The sequence below is a fragment of the Gracilinanus agilis genome, chromosome 1 (genome assembly GCF_016433145.1).
Source record: "Gracilinanus agilis isolate LMUSP501 chromosome 1, AgileGrace, whole genome shotgun sequence".
In the NCBI taxonomy this organism is placed as follows: domain Eukaryota; kingdom Metazoa; phylum Chordata; class Mammalia; order Didelphimorphia; family Didelphidae; genus Gracilinanus; species Gracilinanus agilis.
In genome coordinates, this window is record NC_058130.1 from 143,988,297 (window position 1) to 144,008,512 (window position 20,216).

The 20,216-nt window shown below is 39.1% G+C and overlaps 3 non-coding genes across 3 annotated transcripts; all 3 read left to right on the forward strand.

The window, feature by feature from the left end:
- The first annotated feature begins 11,775 nt into the window (after positions 1 to 11,775).
- Positions 11,776 to 11,848, forward strand: TRNAR-CCG. The gene has a single exon. It is a non-coding gene; the product is annotated as a tRNA-Arg (tRNA).
- A 1,736-nt stretch (positions 11,849 to 13,584) lies between these two features.
- Positions 13,585 to 13,658, forward strand: TRNAN-GUU. Its single transcript has one exon. It is a non-coding gene; the product is annotated as a tRNA-Asn (tRNA).
- Positions 13,659 to 17,926: 4,268 nt separating this feature from the next.
- TRNAA-AGC lies at positions 17,927 to 17,999 on the forward strand. Its single transcript has one exon. It is a non-coding gene; the product is annotated as a tRNA-Ala (tRNA).
- Positions 18,000 to 20,216: the final 2,217 nt, after the last annotated feature.

Consider the following 20,216-nt stretch of genomic DNA (forward strand, 5'->3'; position numbering starts at 1 on the left):
CCTGCCATCACTTTCTTGCATGGTCACCAGAGATAGAGCTCATACTTCCTTGTCTCGAACCTTTTAACCTCCTTCTCCATTCCAGGTCAAATTCAATCACCTCCCGATCAAACTCAGAATCACATAACTTGAGCTAGATGGCCTAAATGACCTAGCTCCAGGATCACAGGATTGTATGATCCTTAGAGAGGATTCCCTTCATACACCATCAACACTTTTAGAATAGTAGCCATGTTCTAAACTTATTCTGTCCTACTTCCTAATTAACTACAGTATAAGTAGTAGTATAGTACCTAGTATTTCCAGTTCAGATAGATAAGAACAGGTCCTCCAGTTATAGGTATAGAAGACATGGTCAAATCAAGTTAAAAATTAAAGGGAGATTCATAGAATCATAGAGAGATGGAAAGCACCTTAGAGGTCATCTCATCCAGCATCCTCATTTCACAGACAAAGAAAATAAGGTCCAGAAAATTTTAATTACTTGCCAAAAGTCATACCTGGTTAGCCAAGAGGTTACATTTGAATTCTTTTGTCTTCACAACCAGTGAGTTTTCCACTATATCTTGGGACTTGGTGAGGCAAACAACCCTGTAGATTTCTCATTGTCTAGTCCTAATCAATGGTGTTCTTAAATTTCCAAATTTTTAGCTTTAACTTCACTAGTAGATATTTGTGAATTGAATTCTGGACCTTTTTGTAAGTCTGGAATTTACATTTTTCTCATCACAATTAAATGATACTGAGGTTAACAGTTCCAGCTGACTATTTGGACTAAAGTTCTATGCTAAGATTGCTCATTAATAATAGCCAATTTTATCTGAATTAATAAATGATAAAACATTTATTGAGCAATTACTATGTTCTGGGCACTGGAATAGATACCAAGGATACAAATGTGAAAGTGAGACAGTCCTTGCTTTGATGAAAACAACACATAGAGGGGAGTGGTTGCTAGTGAAGGGAGATTTTTTGGGGGGGGTGGGGGAGGAGGAACAGTGCAGCTAATTTTTGCACCATTTCTAGAATCAATAGTAGTATTGATTTTATTACTATTTACAGAGAAAAAGATGAAAAGGGAGTAGAGGATGGGGGGGAAGGATTTTTTAAATTTAATTTTACTTCCCCCCCAATTATATGTAAAAATAGTTTCTAACATTTTTCAAAGAATATTGAGCCTTGCATTCTCTCCCTTCCTCTCTCCCCTCCAACCCTTCACCTCTTCTTGAGATGATAAGCAATCTCATCTAGATTTTACATGCATAATCATTTAAAACAGTTTCCCATATTAATCATTTTATGGAAAGAAATTCAAATAGAAAAAAAAAACAAAGAAAGTTAAAAAAAAGGGTTTTCTATGGTGTGGATTCAGACTCAGTTCTTTTTCTCTGGAAATAGATGACATTTTTTATAATGAGTCCTTTGAGATAGTTTTGGATCATTGTATTGCTGATTATAGCTGTTATTCAAAGTTGTTCATTGTAAAGTATTTCTGCCAGTGTATGACGTTCTCCTGGTTCTGCTTCTTTCACTCTGCTTCATTTCATGTAGGTCTTTTCCAGGCTGGTGAGATTTGTGATTGGATTTGCATTCATGGTCTGGAGGCACTTGGACTCGGACTTAGGGTATTTTTAGCTAGGCAATATTTTCTACCTCCTCCCTACATTTCCCTCTCTAACTATCACTATTTTGCTGTAATAAAGCTACTAAATTTACTAACAGTCTCACAACTTAAGAGTTAATTTTTATAAACAGCAACCAAAATTTTTAAAAATTCTTATATTCATCAAACCCATTTAAATTATTACACGAGATAGCTATCAGCCAAACTCAAACCAGGTATCATGGGGAAGTTGAGGAAAGAAATATAGGAAGAGGAAGAAAAAAGAGAGTGAAAGAAAGTTCTGCATAAGGATTGGATGAATTTTAATCAATTATAACACTGTCTCCTGCATCCTCAGCTAACCAAGCCAAGAGAAATAATACTTTGTGGATCAGGGCAGCCAATTTTAATCTTGCCTGAGTCCTTCCATAGACTAAGGCCAAACATAACCTCTCAACTTTGTTATCTTTTTTTTTTTTTAAACTCTTACTTTCTGTTAATATCAGTTCTAAGACAGAAGAGCAGCAAGGGCTAGGAAATGGGGTTAAGGGACTTACCCAGGGTTACACAGCTAGGAAATATGTGAGTCCAAATCTGAACCCAGGACCCCCTATCTCTATGTTTTGCTCTTAATCCCCTAAGTCACTTAGCTGCCCCCTGTGCCCATGTAACTTAATAAAAAAAAAAAAGCCTCTCTATTGCCTGAGACATAACACAACCCTACAATAACATAATATCCCTACAATGACCTCTAAGTATTCAAGAGAAAGGAAGAGTCAATCAATGCTACAAACATCACTATTGTCTTATTTTAAGAAACTGCCATAACCACCCCAACCTTCAGCAACCACCACCATGATCAATCGCAGCCATTAACATCAAGGTAAACATCCATCAGCAAAAAGATCATGACTCACTGAAGGTTCAGATGATAGTTAGCATGGTTTAGCAATAAAATATTTTTAAATTAAGTTATATACAGTATGTACTTGAATCCTTGTTTGAACCTATGTAATGTGAGCCTTGGAACCAGTACACAGTATTGATTCTAAGGAAGGCAAAGATTTAAAAAAAGGTACATGGAGCACGGTTCATGGCCCTTTGAAATAATTACAGGTAGTAAGATCAAAGATCATCAATCACAGATCGTTCTAATATATATATTGATGAAAAAGTTTAAAATATTTCGAGAATTACTAAAATGTGTCAGAGAAAGTTGTGAGCACATGCTGTTGGAAAAATGACAACAATAAAGCTGCCTAACGCAGGGTTGCCATAAACCTTTGATTTGTAAAAGACATAATACCTGCAAAGAACAATAAAATGAGATATGCCTAGATGAGATTTCATTAGCTTTCCCCGCCCTTCTAAGTACCCTTTCTGTGCTTCTCACAACAGATTTTTATGAGCGATGAGGTGTTCCACTTCAAAGTTTTCCTAGGTAAACAAGATTTTTTTGCCCATGTTACAGAACTCATGAATTGGAAGCTGTATCTGTATAGATATGGCTTGTCCTTGTATGGCTTAGATTGGTCTGAGCCTGTTCCATAACATTAGACAGACAATACACAGAAAAAAGCCAGACAAGATACAGACACAGTCCAGGGTTGCTCTGCAGTCAGGAGAGCAGAATTCATGTCCCTGACTAGTTAGAGATTTCAGAGAATACCAGAAACCTTATCTCTAATCCTTCTCTGGGGTTCATTGTCCAAGGTCTCAGGTGGTTTGGCTGACTCCCTCTGTTCTTGCTTTCCATTGAGGCTCAGGCAAACTGGCCCAGTGGATTTGACTGCCTTTGGGAATTAGTCACAGACCTTGCCCTCAATTTATGGATCTAAATGAAGCCCAGGAAATCCTATCAGGGAGTCCTCCTGGTGGTTCATGGTGTTCCAAATGGTTGCTTTTGCTATTGAGACAGGTGTGCCAACACCATTGCATAAGCTAGTGTCAGGACAGTTGCTATTCAATCATAGTGCCAGGACAAGTGGTCAATTTATTTCTAAGGAATGTTAATGGTCTGATAAGGGATTCATAGGACAAGGGTCAGGAATTCTTCTGTAGGAGACCAATTCATACACTTGGAGAATTTAAAGAAGCCCAAAGCAGACAAATAAATACTTGCTGGTGAAGTCAATTGACAAAATGAAAGTACTTTCTAAGCTTAGCTCAAATCTCTTCCTCAGCTGATCATGCTAAGGTAATTGTCATTTATGGATCAAGGCAACTTGGCCAATTCTAACCTACTTGATCAGGAATCCAATCTACTCAAAGAAAATTGAATAGAAATAAATCCTACTCACCTAAATTCCTGATTTCCAAAATTGGGCAATTTTGAGGCTCCATCCACCTCACATCCCATTATTACTATCAATTATAGGTGATGAAGGAATAATAAGACCCTAGAGTCATGTGTTGGTGAACTGAAGCATGGATGCCGGAAAAGGCTTCATCCTTCCTCTTCTCCACCATGCCTGAGGACATTTTTTTTTTCACATTACCTACCTCTCTGCCCAGCAGCCCAGTGGGAACTTCCTCTCTCCCCTATCTGGGGCAGCTCACCTGTGGTGTGAGGATGCAATTTGAGCACTCAGTCTCTAAAAGGTTGGCCATTCCTTCCCTAGAGTATTAAACTTGTCTTGGGGTTTATAGAGTTCTCTAGTAAAGGGGCCCCACCTTCATGGGCAGAGACCCTCCAAAGAGAGTTTAATTAAGGCTTATGTATGCTTTAACCACAAAGTTGGGGAAAGTCATCAGGCAAAAGGAAATTGGAAGGAGATGCTGCAAAAGCTGGCTGATTAAATAAGATATCTTAATCAGAGTGACCAAACTGACTCCTAAAATCAGTAAACCTTTCAAGTCTCTCAGAATAGATATTAACACTTAGGATGTTCTTATTGAGGATCATTTGTGGGGGGAAGGGGATCATGGCAAGGAGGTTTTTTAATTGATGAATTAATGCTTAATGCAAGATGGAGGGAGTTGTGCTCAGTTCACCAAGATGGAAATGTTGTGCTTAGTTTATGATTCACACTTGTGATTGCTTCGATTTCTTCCTCTAAAATTGCCCATTGTCAATGTTTTGACCATTTACTAATCAGAGAATACTCTTTTATTGTAAAATTGACTTAGTCCCTAATATATCTTAGAAATAGTACTTTGTTTTGTAAGGGGTATAAAGGAGTTTTGTTTGGGTGAATATTAAAAGGTTTGGTCATCAAGGAATTGAATAATTATCAATCCCCAACTAAAGAATAACCTCAAGTCAAAATGATTTTTATGGAAGTTTATTTACAAATGAAAAGAGGAAGAGAAAATAAGAAAATCAGAGAGAGGATAGGGTAGAATAAGTAATCTAGCACACTAAGTAATTTGCTCCAGCCCCCTAGTTTAACCCAGGAAGATTTAATTAGTCCTCAGTGGGAGGAGGCTCAGCCTTGAGCCCAAGGCTGGAGGGCTGGAGATGAATGAAGCAGAAGCTTCAGTCACATAATCTCTTTTGAAAGAGCAGTTTTTTAGAGAAGTACAGGAAGATTTAGTTAGTTTAGTTAATTAGTTATATTTTAATTTAATTAAATGACTAATATTTATAAATATTTAAAATTAATAAATAACTAATATAACTAAAATAAATTTAATTAATTAGATTAGTGTAATTTAGCATTACTCACCACATGTAATTCCAAGGGAGAGATTAACAGCAGTCTCACTTAGTCCAAGGTTTCAGCCATCGGTCTGAACTCCTCCAGGTCCTAGTCACCCACCACACAAAGAAATGAGTAGCCAAGAGCCAAAGAGCCAAGCCTTCGGAAGTTCCTTCAATTTATCCAGGTCATTTCTTTCCTCACTTTCTGTGCCTCCCTTCCAGTTTATGTGTCCAATCACAACAGGCACTTTTCTTAGCACTGCCTAGGGGGCAATCAGTCAATTCTGATTAGTCACTCATTCTTGCACACGTGGGTCACAGACCTCCCCACTTGAGAGTTAAGTGGAGTTGGTTACACTTTTGGTGATTAGATTTGAGAACAAGAAAGGTAGATTTAGTCTCATTATCACAGTTTAGAGAAACTTCCTACAGGTTCTCCACTCCCAACTTTTCTTCTAATTTTAACTGCATTAGTTTTGTTTGTGCAAAAACTTTTAAGTTTTACGTACTATACCTATTCATTTTACCTCCAGTGAAACTCACTATGTCTCATTTGGTGATGAACTCTTCCTTCTTCTATGTATAAATCTGACTGGTCATTTCTTCCAAGCTCCACTGCTTATGTCACCCTTTATGTCTAAATCATGCATCCATTTTGAACTTATTTTGGTATATGATATGTGGTGTTGGTTCATTCTTGGTTTCTGCCATGCTGATTTTCAGTTTTCCCAAGTTTTTCACTGAATAATGTATTCTTACCTCAATAGCTGGGATCTTTGGGTTTATCAAACACTAGTACAGTATTGAATAGGAATGGTGATAATGGACATTCTTGCTTTACCCTTAATATTAATTGGAAAAGCTTTTGGCTTATCCCTATTACAGATAATACAGTTATTGGTTGAGATAGATAATACATTTTAAGGAAAGATCTGTTTAGTCCTTTACTTTCTAATGGTGGGTGGGTTTAAAGGAGGAAATGGGTATTGTATTTCATCAAAAGTTTTTTCTACATCTTTTGAAATAATATTGTTTTTGTTGTTTTTGTTGCTAACATGGTCAGTTATGTTTATAATTTTCCCAATATTGAGTCAGCTCTGCATCCCTAGCATAAATCTAGCCCAATAATAAGGTATTAACTTTGTGACATATTGCTGAGATCTCTTTTCTAATATTTAATTTAATTTTTATATCAGTATTTATTAGGGAAATTGGTCTATTTATTTTTCTGTTTTTATTCTTTTTGGTTCAGGTATTAAGACCATATTTATATTAGAAAAGCAATTTGGTAAGTTTTCTTCTTTACTTATTTTTTCAAATAGTTTATGTTGTATTAAATTAATTTCTCTTAAGATGTTTGTTAGAATTAACTTACAAATCTATTGGGTTCTAGGTTTTTTTCACTTTGGGAATTCATTTATCACTTGTTCAGTTTCTCTTAGTAAGATAATATAATTTAAATATCTTTTTCCCCATACTATTAAACTAGGTAATTCATATTTTCAAAAATTTCAGGGGGCAGCTGGGTGGCTCAGTGGATTGAGAGCAAGGCATAGAGATAGGAGGTCCTAGGTTCAAATTTGACCTCAGACACTTCCTAGCTGTGTGACCCTGGGCGAGTCACTTAACCCCCATTGCCCAGCCCTTACCACTCTTCTGCCTTGGAGCCAATACACAGTATTGACTCCAAGATGAAAAATAAGGGTTTAGAAAAATATGTATATATATATAATAGATCGTCAATTTTATTGGTATATTGTTGGGGGAAATAGTTCCTAATTGCTTTTGGATCTTGTTCATTGCTTTATTTGAATGTCAGATTTTTACTCAACTCTGATCTTTTCATTAGGAATGCTGGAAAGTTCTTTGTTTATATACATATGTATATTTTTTCCTTATAGGATTATATTCTTATACTATTTTGATATGTTAATACTCATGTTATTTTGATAGATAGGTTATTCTTCTTGTGACTGTAAGTCTTTTGTCTTCTGGAATACAATATTCTAATCTCTCCCCTCATTTAAGATGATCACACATTTCATATGATCTTGACTGTAGCTCTGCAGTACTTGAATAATTTTTTTTTCTGACTAATTGAAGTATATTTTATTTTTGACCTGGGAGCTCTGAATTTTGCTGTAAAATTTGTGAAATTTTTCATTTTGTAATTTCCTTCAAAAGATGATCAGAAGACTCTTTCAATTTCTACTTTGCCTTCTGTTTCTATAATATTGGGGAAATTTTCTTCCTTTTTTAAATTTATGACTTTTGGGTAGTCTAATGAATCCTATTATCTCTCCTCAATCTTTTTTCAAGGTCAGTTGTTTTTTCTCTGAAATAGTTTACATTTTCCTCTATTTTTTCCCATCTCTTGGCTTAATTTTATTATTTCTTCATTCCTTATGAAGTCATAATTTCCATTTAGGCAATCCTAATTTTCAAGGAATTATTATTATTATTATTTTAAAAATAAAACTCTTACCTTCTATTTTAGAATCAATATTGTGTATTGGTTCCAAGGCAGAGAAGAGAAGTAAGGGCTAGGCAATAGGGGTTAAGTGACTTGCTCAGGGTCACACAGCTAGGAAAATTATTTTCTTAAGTAAGGTTTTGATACCTCTTTCACCAAGTTGTGGATTTCCTTTTCATGTCTTTTTTTACATAGCTCTTATTTCTTTTCCCATTTTCCCTCTACCACTTTCATTTGCTTTTTGAAATAATTTTTGACATTTTTTAAACTCCTTCTTTAACTCTTTTAGGAATTCTTGTTAGGCCTGTGTCCAATCTGCATCTTTTTATTTTATGCTTGGCTTGTAGATGTTATCAAGTCATTATCTTTTTCTGTGTTCACTTCTTGAGCTTCCCTGTCAATATATTAGTTCTTTTTTGTTGGGATTTTCTTTATTTTTATTTTGCTCATTATTCTAGCTTACTTCTTGACTTTGAACTTTATGTAAGTATGGGGCTCTGAGAACTTCTGAGGGTGGATGTTTGGCCTGGGTTTTCTTTTGAATTCTTTAAAATAAAAAAATGTACATATTGCTATAATTTTTAATAATTGTTTTCTGACATTTTATAAACCATGTTCTCTCTTTCCCTCCCATCTCTTCCCACTCCCCAAGTCAGCAGCCAAAATGATATAGGCTATACATGTGTTATCAAACAATACACATTTCCATGTTCATCATGTTGTGAAAGAAGATACATATCACTTACACTAGAGAAAAATTCATGGAGGACATAAAGTGAAGAGTGGTATGCTTCAGTTTGTTGGTTCCTTGTATGGCAGTGGATAGCCTTCTTTTATATCTTCTGCTGCTTTCACAGCTCTGATTGGGGTGCCTTCAAGGTTTCATTGTCCCCAGAGTGGTATTATCTGAGATTAGATCCATGCACTATTTTTCTTGTCTGGATTCTATAATTATCTTAGCCAGGTTTGGGTCTGTTGAATTGTGTTTGGTTGAGTTTCAGTAGATTGCTGCTGGCCTCAGCCATCATTAGCCCACTGGGAGGAACTGTAGGTTCAGAATCACTGAACTATTGGCTCCAGTTTGGTCTGGGACTCCTCCCCTGGTCATTCTAGTGCACGCTTATGAGCTGGGCTAAAGGATAGAACTGAATCAGTGCTCTGCTCCAGGGCTGTTGTAACCTAGAATTGCACCCATTCCTAATCCCAGTGATAGTTCAAGGATTCTCTAGGATCTCTTTTTTGGTTCCCTACTTCTTGACCTCGTGCTCTGTCTTAAAGTTCTTTCCATCTCTGGTTGCGGGAATGTTTCCTGTAGCTGCTGCCACACAGCCACTGCCCACATGCTCCTGGACAGCCTCTACCCTGAGTTAGCAGAATTCTCTGAGATGCCTTGGACTGGAAAAAACTCATTTGTGACTCAGTGTGAATTTTTATTGGCTTTCCCAATCAGAATTTTATCTTATGAAATGTTTAGGTTGTTCTAAAAGAAGCATACTGATGAGCTAGGCAAAAATGCTTTATTTCACTTTGCCATCTTGATTCTTTCCAGGATTGGAATTATATCTATCTCACATCATTGTTCAGTAGTTCAGTTGTGTCAGATTTGTGATCCCATGAACTACAGCATACCAATAATGTCCCAGAAGTTTTCTTGGCAAAGATATTGGAGTGGTTTATCATTTCCTTCTCTGGTGGATTAGGACAAATAGAGATTAAGTGAATTGAATTGCCCAGGGTCAAACAGTGTCTGAGGATAGATTTTAACTCGGGTCTTCCTGACTCCAAATCCAGTGCTCTATCCATTCAGCCACCTGCCTATTGATCTAAATAATGGACGTGTCTATTTCTATAAGATATGTCAGTCAAGGGCAGTGATGATGAACCTTTTAGTGGGGTGGGTGATGCCCTCAGGTGCATGTGGAGAGGGGAAGGGGGGAGTATCTATATCCCTCTAACCTTAGTCTTCAGGAGTTACTATGGCTGAAAAAAACCCATCACTTGGGGGACGCTCTGTCCTCTAGTTTCCCTAAACTTAGCTGAGGCTCCTTTGGAGGCAAAATCTTTTGCCAAGTATGCCCTGGAAACCTTTCTAACAAGGCCTTGGAAAAGCTTATATTCAGTAGGCATAGCCTTCAGGAACCCAGACCACTTCTGCTCCTAGGTGATGAGGCAAGAGATTTACCAAAGGATTCAGGCCTATTAAGTAGATAAGACCAGAATTAGCATCATAGGATCTGAATAAGAAGGGACCTCAGAAACTGTCCTAATCCACTCGTTGAAGAGGAATCCTTATCTACAACATCTTTCATAATCCAGTTTATACTAGAAGATTTCTACTTCTCAAGAGATAGTCTGATCCACCCTTGATTTGGTCTTAGATTTCCTCACTCAGAATCAAGTGGGTAGATTTTGGGCTACCTTCCTTTTAATTGAGGAGTTCTTAACCTGAGGTCTATGAAAATGGTGTCTAATCCTTTTGTTTTCTTTTATGCATTTAAGAACATTATTCTGAGAAGGGATCCATAAGCTTCACCAAACTGCCAAAAGGTCTATGACACAAAAAAGTTTAAGAACTACTGTTTTATCTGAAGATTACAAAAGTAAATGAGCTGGTGATGATCTCTTGGTCTGTTTCTATGAAACCAGAGGATGAATTTTGATGATTTCCCCCCTTCTATATCTCAGTTTCCAGGAGATTCCAGGACCCATGCGGTAACATGGGCTACAAGCTCTGGGTGGGGAGAGATGACATCTGTGCAAGTTTGCAAGGTATCCAAGGGGAGTGTGTGTGTGTGTGTGTGTGGGGGGGGGACAACACAGAGTCTCTTTGACTTGATTCCTCAGCCTAACCATAGCCATCTGATCTCTGGATGGAGGACACTGCTGATGGTGGGCATACTAGGTGAGACCCTTTTGTTTCTTGAGATTGCAGGCAACTGATTGAGCTGATTCCCCAGTAGACGCATCAGCAGCCAAATAGGGAAGCCTAAAGATTTGGTAGCTGTATTTCAGAGCGCATAATGTGCATTGCTCCTACTGATGAGGTGGGAATCCTGTGGTCCACGTTAGGAAAATGCCAGCTGGTATAACCTAGAACCTGGAGCCTTGAACCTAACATCCCACCCCTTTCCATTCCAACCACGTCTATAGTCATGAAGTTGCGGTAGAACCAGCCAATCAGCTATCATTTATTAAATGCCTGCTATTTGCCAGGCACTCTACTAAGCACTGGGAATAAAAAGAAGACAAAAACAGTTTCTCCCCTAAAGAAACTCACAATCTATTGGAGACAACATGCAAACAACTCTATACAAACAAGCTATCCGAAGGATAAATTAGAGATGATCAGTAGAGGGAAGGCATTAAGGGAGATCGAGAAGATAGAATTTATCTAAGATTTGAACGAAGCCAGGAAAGCTAGGAAGCCGAGACAAGTGGGGAAGGAATTCTAGGCATAGTGGATAGTCATAGAAAAAGGTCCGGAATCCAGAGACGGACTGGGAATACCTCCATCCTAGCGTCCTAAAATCCTCTCACCCCAGTCATATGTAGTTAGCATTATGAGCCATTTGGTGGCTTGACCATGAACCTCCTTCAGCCCTGCATCTCGGGACCCTCCCAAAATAAGCCCTTCTGCCGAGGTGCCGCGTCCGAGCCCGAACCAGTGTGAGGCTGTTTCACCTTTCCACCGAGAAAATACCTAGTTCCATGGGGTCCGAAGAACTGGGTGACGAGACTACGGATCCCTGCTACAGCGCGTCCCAAAGCCTTGGGTTTGCTAGCTGGGGGCGGGTGGGTGGCTGCATCCTGGACTCTCCGTTTCACTAAAAAGACGAAAGAATCCCGGCACAGACCTGGATTCCTAGCTGCTGGCTAGAGCCTTCCGCTTTCCAGTTTTCCAAAAGGGGTTAATTAACTGTAGTTCCTTTCCGAGGGAAGTTCAGATAAACAATTGACATGCAGACACAGGAAATTACTCTAGTGAAATCGAGTACAGAAGAAATGCTCCGCCCTCCCTCTTTTCTATAGGGAAAGCTGAAAGTAACGCACGAAAGAGGCCGCGTGGCCTAATGGATAAGGCGTCTGATTCCGGATCAGAAGATTGAGGGTTCGAGTCCCTTCGTGGTCGGTTTCCGTTTTGTTTTCTCCTGGTATTTTTCTTCCTCCTTCAGAGTGTGGTCGCAACCCCTTTCCTCTATTCCTCTACAAATGCCGAGAGTGTAGAGATAAAAATTAGACAAAGTACTTTAAACCCTAGCAGACATTTTCAAGATCGAGCAATTCCTGAGATGCTTATCAGTGAGAAGATGAACCCAGGAAGGAATTTCCAACCGTATAAAAGAAACGTAAAGCATATTGAGACACCTTCACCCCTCCCATTTGGGTTGGAAATCGAACCGCCAAGTCGAGGCGGGGGAAGAGCGGATGTTCTTCTGTAAGGAAGACCACGACTGCAGAAGGCAGCTTAAAAGACCTCTTATTGAAGCATAAATTAAGCATCGCTTTCCCCTCACTGTTTTTGTCCCCTCACCCCCACCCCAAATCAGACCCTCACCTCCCCCTGTTATTTCCTTTGAACTCTTAGACCGCAGATGTGCTCCCTAAACGGATGTCCCAGGCCCAAGTTATCTCATTTTCCTGTGCCCTGAAAATGCCCATAGAGACTCCATAGTGAATTTCCAACTCCTGGACCGGGAGGGACAAGATCCATTATTTCCCAAAGTATGAAAGACTCCCCGCAAAAGGAAAAAACTGGGGAAATGTCAGAATGCCAAGAGACCCCAGAACTGACCTCCAAATAATGCAGGGATCATTCTTCCTTTAGGCCAGGGGTCCTGTCATACTTTTCTTTGCATTCTACGTATGTCTAGCACAGGGTGTTCCTAGCACGAACTCACTGAATGGGTGTGGAAGTGAATTGAGCCCCTCTCCAGGCCTCAGTTTGTTCTGTAAAATAAAGGTGCTCCTCAGTGTCTGTAAGACAAAATACAAATGAACATTTAGGTCCTCCCCGATCTGTTCCTCATTTCCTCCGTTTTATTTCATATTCCTCCTCATGCTTTCTACTTTTCAACCGTAGCTGACAATCAGCTGACCTCGGAATTCAACATTCAATCTCTCGTTCCTGTGTTTTAGCTGCTCAAAATGTCAATTCCATCTCCACTCCCATCCAACTGCTTCTAATCCGCTTCCTTTCCTTCTCCTCTAGGAAATCTTGTCTTGCTCACTTCAGGTGCCACCTTCTTCATGAAGCCTTCTGTGACTCCCTCCCCTCCTACCCCCCCCCCCGCCCAAGTCAATATTATTCCAATTTTCCTTGGATATGAAACTATCTTCCCACCCCCACCCCCACCTCTCCCGGACCACCCCTACTCTCAACAGAATTTAAGTTCTTGGACGTGGACCTGTGATTTCCTCCGTGTAGGCAGAGGTAATTCCAGTCCTGCAAACCGATGAACATCTGCACTTCACGGGCAGCTTTTATATAGTCTGAGTGTAGCCCGGAGGAATGAAAGGTTAAGTCTTCAGTACCCAGAGTTTTAAAGCTAGTTCCAAGTGCTGAGACCTGAGGGTGAGGCATGTGAATGCGGACGAATGCGAGGGCTGGCTTTTTTCTTTACTGGAGAAGAGTGAAGTAAATGGAAGATCACAGTCCAGAAACTGCTCGCACAGGCAAATTTATAGTCCCTCTTCTTCCTTTGCTTGGGGCCTTGAATTTGTACACTGCTGTTTTAACATGGCGAAATTTTCCTCACGCTCTCTTGCATTTCTGCAGGTGCTCACATTTATATACATTCTATAACAGGGAAGAGAACCACGCTTTATACCGAATATAGGGAATTTTCCAAAATAGTCAAAGCATCTGTCTCTGTGGCGCAATCGGTTAGCGCGTTCGGCTGTTAACCGAAAGGTTGGTGGTTCGAGCCCACCCAGGGACGTTTTTCCTCAGTTCCTACAAAAAAATAATCTTAAATCAGTAGTGTTCTTTGCCGTCGGAGGTAAGCAAACTTCGAGCTAGTTTATAGAAATCCAACCATCTTGTTTACAAGGTACAAGAAGGAGGGATGATGTTTACAAGGTACAAGAAGGAGGGATGATGAACAAAGACCCCCCCCCCCCCAAGATCCAATAGGGGCAGAATTGGTAAAGTTTCTGACAGTACTTAACAGGTGACAAAATTTACAAATAAGCTTTCCTCCCGGACTTGATTGATTTTTTGGCTGGGGGTGGGGAGTAGGAGGTGACTCGGTGAGAAAAAGTGGGGTACTGGTGGGTATTGAAAGACTAGGGACTCAAGGACTACTTGCTTCCCACCTCTTTCTCGTTCTCATCACCTTTCTAGGAACCCCAGCTCATCACTCAACCAGAGAACCTAGATTCCCCTCATCCTGACCCCATCTGCCATTATTCTTCTACTGGAGATTTCTATCTGGTAAAGATATTAGCTGAACTCACCATTCAACGGATCACATTCCTCAAGGAAGTTGGGTCTTGTGGACTAAGTATCCCAGGTTGCTCACTTCTCCCAGCTGTGCAGATTTCTTTCTTTTGTAAAAATGTTTCATTAGGCCTTTTGTCTTTCTCAAACCCCATCCTCACATTTCTTTCTTAAAAAATATAATTGTATTAATGTCTTTTGTTTTTATAATACTTATATTTCTCAAAGTGTCCCTCTGTGCTTCTCAACCATCCCTTATAACTAATAATAAAAAAAGAAAAAAGTAAGTTTAATTTCACAGCATCCAGTTGTAATTATTTTATTGTTGCTATTCTTTCCATTTACATTATTGGAATAAATATGTGTATTATTTTACTGTTTCTACTTATTTCATTTTGTACCAGTTGATATATGATTTCCTATCTCCCTATGTATTGTAGTCATTGTTACCTTACCACATGGTAATATTCCATTAAATTAATGTGCCATGATTTATTCAGCCATTCTCTAATCAAAGGGCATCTAATTTACTTTCAGTTCTTTGCTACAACAAATATATATGTACATATATACACATATATATTTGCTATATGAACAACAAATATATATAACAAAAAATAATTGTTATAAATATTTTCATATTTGTAGATAATTTCTTTTTATATTTGGCCTCCTAATAATCTGTGCCTAGAAAAGGAATCTTGAGTTCTTTCAAGGGTAACTTCTTTTGAGCACTAAAGCTGTTTCTTCTTTTAACACAACTCTGGATTAAGAGGTCTGCTCCAGAATTTCAAAACTCAGATGGGCTCATGGAAACTTGAGATGGTGGATGAGATGTTGTTAGCCTCTGTGTCTTTTCTAGAGCACTGAGTCCTATTTCAGATTAGGACTGGAAAGATGAAATAGAAAAACTGAGGTTACTAGGGCTGAGGAAACAACTAAGCCCACCAGAGGGAATTTAGAGGAATTGCTTTTGTGGTGGATTCTGAAAAGCAACTTCCTGGAGAACAGCATCTAGAACCCATATGAAATTTGATTCCTTCCTCCCTCCATTATTTCATTTAAAAAATACTTATTAAGTAGTTTAAATATATATTTAAATATATATATAAGTATATATTTAAATAAATATATAAAGCAGTTTAAAATACTTATTAAGAAGTTTAGTCTGCAGGGAATTATATTGAAAAAATGAAATATTAGAATTGAATGGATATGGAGACTCATTCTTAGGTCATCCTACCAAATGGGCAGATCAAGAATCACCCATGCTTTCTCATTCTGTAGAACTCTTGTCCATGGAGAGGGGTAGTCTACTTGTTGTGCTAGAAGTGTTTCTCTTGGTCTCTTGTCATATCTTGATCAGTATTATTAAAGGCAGAAAGTGATGTAAGCAAATGTGTGTAGACTAACAACTAGCAGAAAATCTGAGGAGAGAATGATAATGATACAGATGGGCAGTGATAGAAGTAGGACTTTATACCCCAAAGAGATAATAAGGAAAAAAACTTGTACAAGACTATCTATAGCCTCACTCTTTGTGGTAGCAAAAAATTGGAAAAAGGGGGGGGTGGCCCTCTATTGGAGAATAGCTGAACAAATTGTAGTATCTGTTGGTGATAGAATACTGTTGTGCTGAAAGGAATGATTAACTGGAGGAATTCCATGTGAACTGGAATGACCTCCAGGAATTGATGCAAAGTGAAAGAGCAGAACCAGAGAACATTATCCACAGAGACTAATACACTGTGGTACAATTGAATGCAATAGACTTTTCTACTAGCAGTAATGCAATGACCCAGAACAATCCAGAGGAACTTATGAGAAAGAATGCTATCCACATCCAGAGAAAGAACTGTGGAAATGGAAATGCATTAAAAAAATATGTGAGCCATCATGTAATGTGATAGGGATATGATTGGGGTTTTGATGTTAAAGGATCACTCTACTGCAGATATGAATACCATGGAAATAAGTTTTGAATGATGATACATGTATAACCCAGAGGAACTGCTTGTCAGATTCAGGAGCAGGGAGGAAGGGGGAGGGGCACAAATCATGATTCATGTAACCATGGAAAAATATTCTAAATAGAAGAAGGACCCTCAGGTTCTGAAATCTTATATTTTTCATGTTACTAGTTAAGCATAAATTGTAAAATCTGTATCATTAATCATTTAACTGTTCTGTATTATTAATGACTCATAATGGTCTTGTATTGTTCTGTATTTACATTAAGTTCTGTACTATTGAATATTATTAATCATCTATAATGGTTTTATACTGTACCTTCCCTATGTTCTAAAAGGGTATCTTTCTCCTATGCTGACAAATTATGGCAGGTGGGATAATGGGACATGTACACTAAGGAATCTAGCAGTCTAGGGGAATCCCCCAAACCTGTGCATGCCCCTTATTCCCTTTTTGGTGTCCTTAAAGTTCACCTATGACCCCAAAACAAACCTCCACCTGGACTTGTACCCACCTTCTCAATGGCCATTTTCTAGTGTTTTCTGCCTGGAATGCCCTAAAACAATTTTTAATACTCTTCACAAGACAAATAAATGGTTAGCCATTTGTAGAAACTGGAGTCTTAACACGTGCAATCAAACTCCTTCATCATGCTACCAGCTACATACTATTGCTTTGCTTCTTTAAGGAGAACACTAAGGCAGAAAATCTAATTTGTTTTATTGTTCAATTTCCTGATTCCATGATCTCCAGTACTGGGAGCTCCAATTGGAGAAGGATCAGCAGTGTTTGAGGGACCTTAAAAGGAGATTTTTTTCTCTGCCTCTCACTTCACTTATCCCTGGCACATGTGAGTTGATAAAGCACACTATCTTTTTCAGGCTGATCCCCAAGATTTTTTGGTAATAACGCTTTGTGGCTCAGTTGGTCCCATCTTTTTCTACCCCCAAATAAGATATTCTGGATTCCAATTGTTCACTGCCTTCCCCTACATTGCAATCACCCTTTGGACACAGGAGGACAGGTATACTTATTTCTACAGCCAGGGGGCCAATTGTCCAGCCTCATAACGATCCAATAACAGAAGGGCAAGGGCTCAACTTTCCAAAGAAGAAGAGGGTCCTGTATTGTTCCTTGGGCTGGTAGAGGAAGGAGAGAAAGCAGGGGCAAGGAACATCCATTTATTATTATTATCAGCCATTGGACTAAGCATCTCATACATACCATCTCACTGAATCAGAGACATGGGAAGCTCTTTCCACAAGCCTGTCAATGGGTAGCCACTGGTAGTTCTCATTCTTATTCTTAACTCTGTGGGTTGGACCGGAAAATTATTTGCTACTGGTCCTTATTGCTATACTCACACTCTCTGTATACCCACCCTTCTGTCCCACCACCTCCCAGCTGTTCCTCCTCAGTTACTCTGTAGCAAGAGTCAGAACTGGAAATATTTTCTCTGCAAATGCCCACCCTGTCACTTTCACGTCTTGGTCTTGGAGAATGAGGCCTGGCCCCCAGATCCAGATGCTGAAAAAGATCTTTCTGATCTTTGGAAAGCAAAGCCAGGGGAATGGATTCTCAGCGGGGAAGACTGGTTGCCCCATCCTCTAAAGGAGAACTGCCTTCCTTCCTCTTGCTGTACCTATTTGTTGTCCTCTTTTGAGAATCTATTCTCTGAGTTCCTGATCTTCACTACTTTCCCCTCTTTTCCCTTGAAAATTAAAATTAAATAAAACTCACTGCACGTTTTACCTCTCAACACCTACGAAGGAGGCAAAATAAAACCCAAAGTAAGGTGGGGGATTAGCTCAAATGGTAGAGCGCTCGCTTAGCATGCGAGAGGTAGCGGGATCGATGCCCGCATCCTCCAGTGTCGTTTTGCTCGTCTATACCAGCAAATGCCACAGCTGCGCGGTGGGAGGGCAGAGAGGGTCTATACCAGCAAATGCCACAGCTTGCGCGGTGGAAGGGCAGAGAGGGTATAGGAAGCTTCTTAAATTGTATGGAATAGAATGGGACAGATCCCTTACTTTCATCTTCCAGGTCCAGAAGACCATGAACAAGAATAACAACTGATATTTACATAGTGCTTTTTAAGGTTTTCTAAAGAGCTTTATAATAATATTTTTCTTTTTAAGTCCTGGATGCAGAATATCCCTTAATAAAGAAAAATCGTGGTCTTTTGGTATTTTGATCCCTCCAGGAATCCAGGTTGAAGAGGCGATTCTCTAGTCAACCTAGAAATCTGTCGGGTTTTTTGAAGGGCCGGGATTCCCTGGAAGCTTGAGGGCAAAAGAGCGGAACCCACAGACCTCCCAGTCACCCTTTACCCCTCTGTTTGTTTATTGGCTAAGGTAAAGAGATGAGGAAAAGATAGATGGGCATGGGGACCAATGCAGGTCTCCCTATATAGACAGCTGCGGAGGAGGAAGTACCCGAGCACGAGTAGGTGAGCTAAACTCTTTGTTCCAGTAATAGAAAGCTTCTCTAGTCTGGCTAGCTGGATTCGGCATCTTTCCCAAATACACTCCCTGTTCTCATTTTCATTCTTTATTAATGTTAAGAAATGGGAATTATCTACACCTGTCTATAGGATACTATGGGATCCTTTACCCAGCACTGTCATACAATGTCAGTTCCCCTGTGTCATTACTGATGTTCCACTGTCCCCAAAGAGTAAGACCACTAGTGGGAAAATGTGGTGGGCATGGGAGAAGGGACTGAGACTAGATGGAAGCCTAAAAGGGTGGGACCGGGCTTGCTAATTCCATTCCAAGAGTCTTTCCTGGGAAAAACAAAGCAAAGCAAAACAAAACAAAATTGCCTGCAAAATTAATTCCAACAGAAGAAAATGCTTTTGCTAAGATCGAATTCATTACACAGTCTGACGTGTCCCCAAGGAAAAATGAGCCAAAGGAGAAGAAATTAAGATCCTGACAAAGAAATAATATAATCAAACCCTTTGTGGCAGAGAAGAAGGGGACTTCTAGACCAGAATTCTGTATACATTATTAGACAAAATTTCTGTATAAGATATTTTTGCTTGTCTTTCTTTGTCTGGAGTAAGGATCCATTTTGGGGGTAGGGTGGCAAATAACTGGGATGTTAAAACAACAACAAAAAAAGCATTTTTTTTTTATTTAAAAGAAAAGAAACTAAGAGAAAAGCAATCTAGGTGACAGTGGAACCAGCACTTTGTGGATACTTTGCTTGTCATTCATGCCAATAATGTCTCTTCCTTCACCTCTGCTTCCCCAATCACTGATTTTTTTTCCAGACAAAATTTGTCTTCTTGAGAAAGCCTTTCTTGAACTACCTCAGCCGTCACTACTCAATTGTTGTATGTATGTGTATATAGATATGAGAGAGCGAGAGAAACAGAGAGAGAGAAAGCGCCAAGTATTTTAATAGTTAAATTGGTAGATCACCAAGACTAGAGGCATAAGTTTCAGTCCTAAGATGACTCTTTCTTTTCCTTATTGATGGTGTTATACTCACCACATGACCTTTTCTTTATTGCTGCCATTCTTTTTTTGGAAAAATGTGTATTTTTTTCCAAAATTACATGTAAAAACAATTTTTAACATTCGATTAAATTTTTTATGAGTTCCAAATTCTCTCCTTCCTTCTGACCTCCTTGAGAAGGCAAGCAATTTGATACAGATTATATACATGCAGTACATCTTCCTTAATACAACTAGATGCTTCTTGGGAGTAGGACCCACCTTTGGTTAATTACAATATGCACTTACAGGATGAGTGAAGGGTTGGTGGTGGTGAAAACATTTATGTGAGAACTGAAGAGGAAAGAGTAAAACATCAGGGAAAAAAAAAGCTTCATGGACATGGTTTTGAGTTGAGTTATGAGACTGGCAGATATTCAACTGGAGAAAAGTAAAAGGAAATTTCCAGCATAGCAAAAAAAAAAAAAGAAGAAGAAGAAGAAGGAAAAGTTAAATCAAGACCCAGAACATCTGCTTTTTCTTCTTGCTGCAGTTCCTCTCTCCTTCCCTTTCCCACATCACACACCAGCTTCCCCTCCTCCCTCCTAGCTTCTTTTTTGCCATCTTACTAAATAACTCTGCTA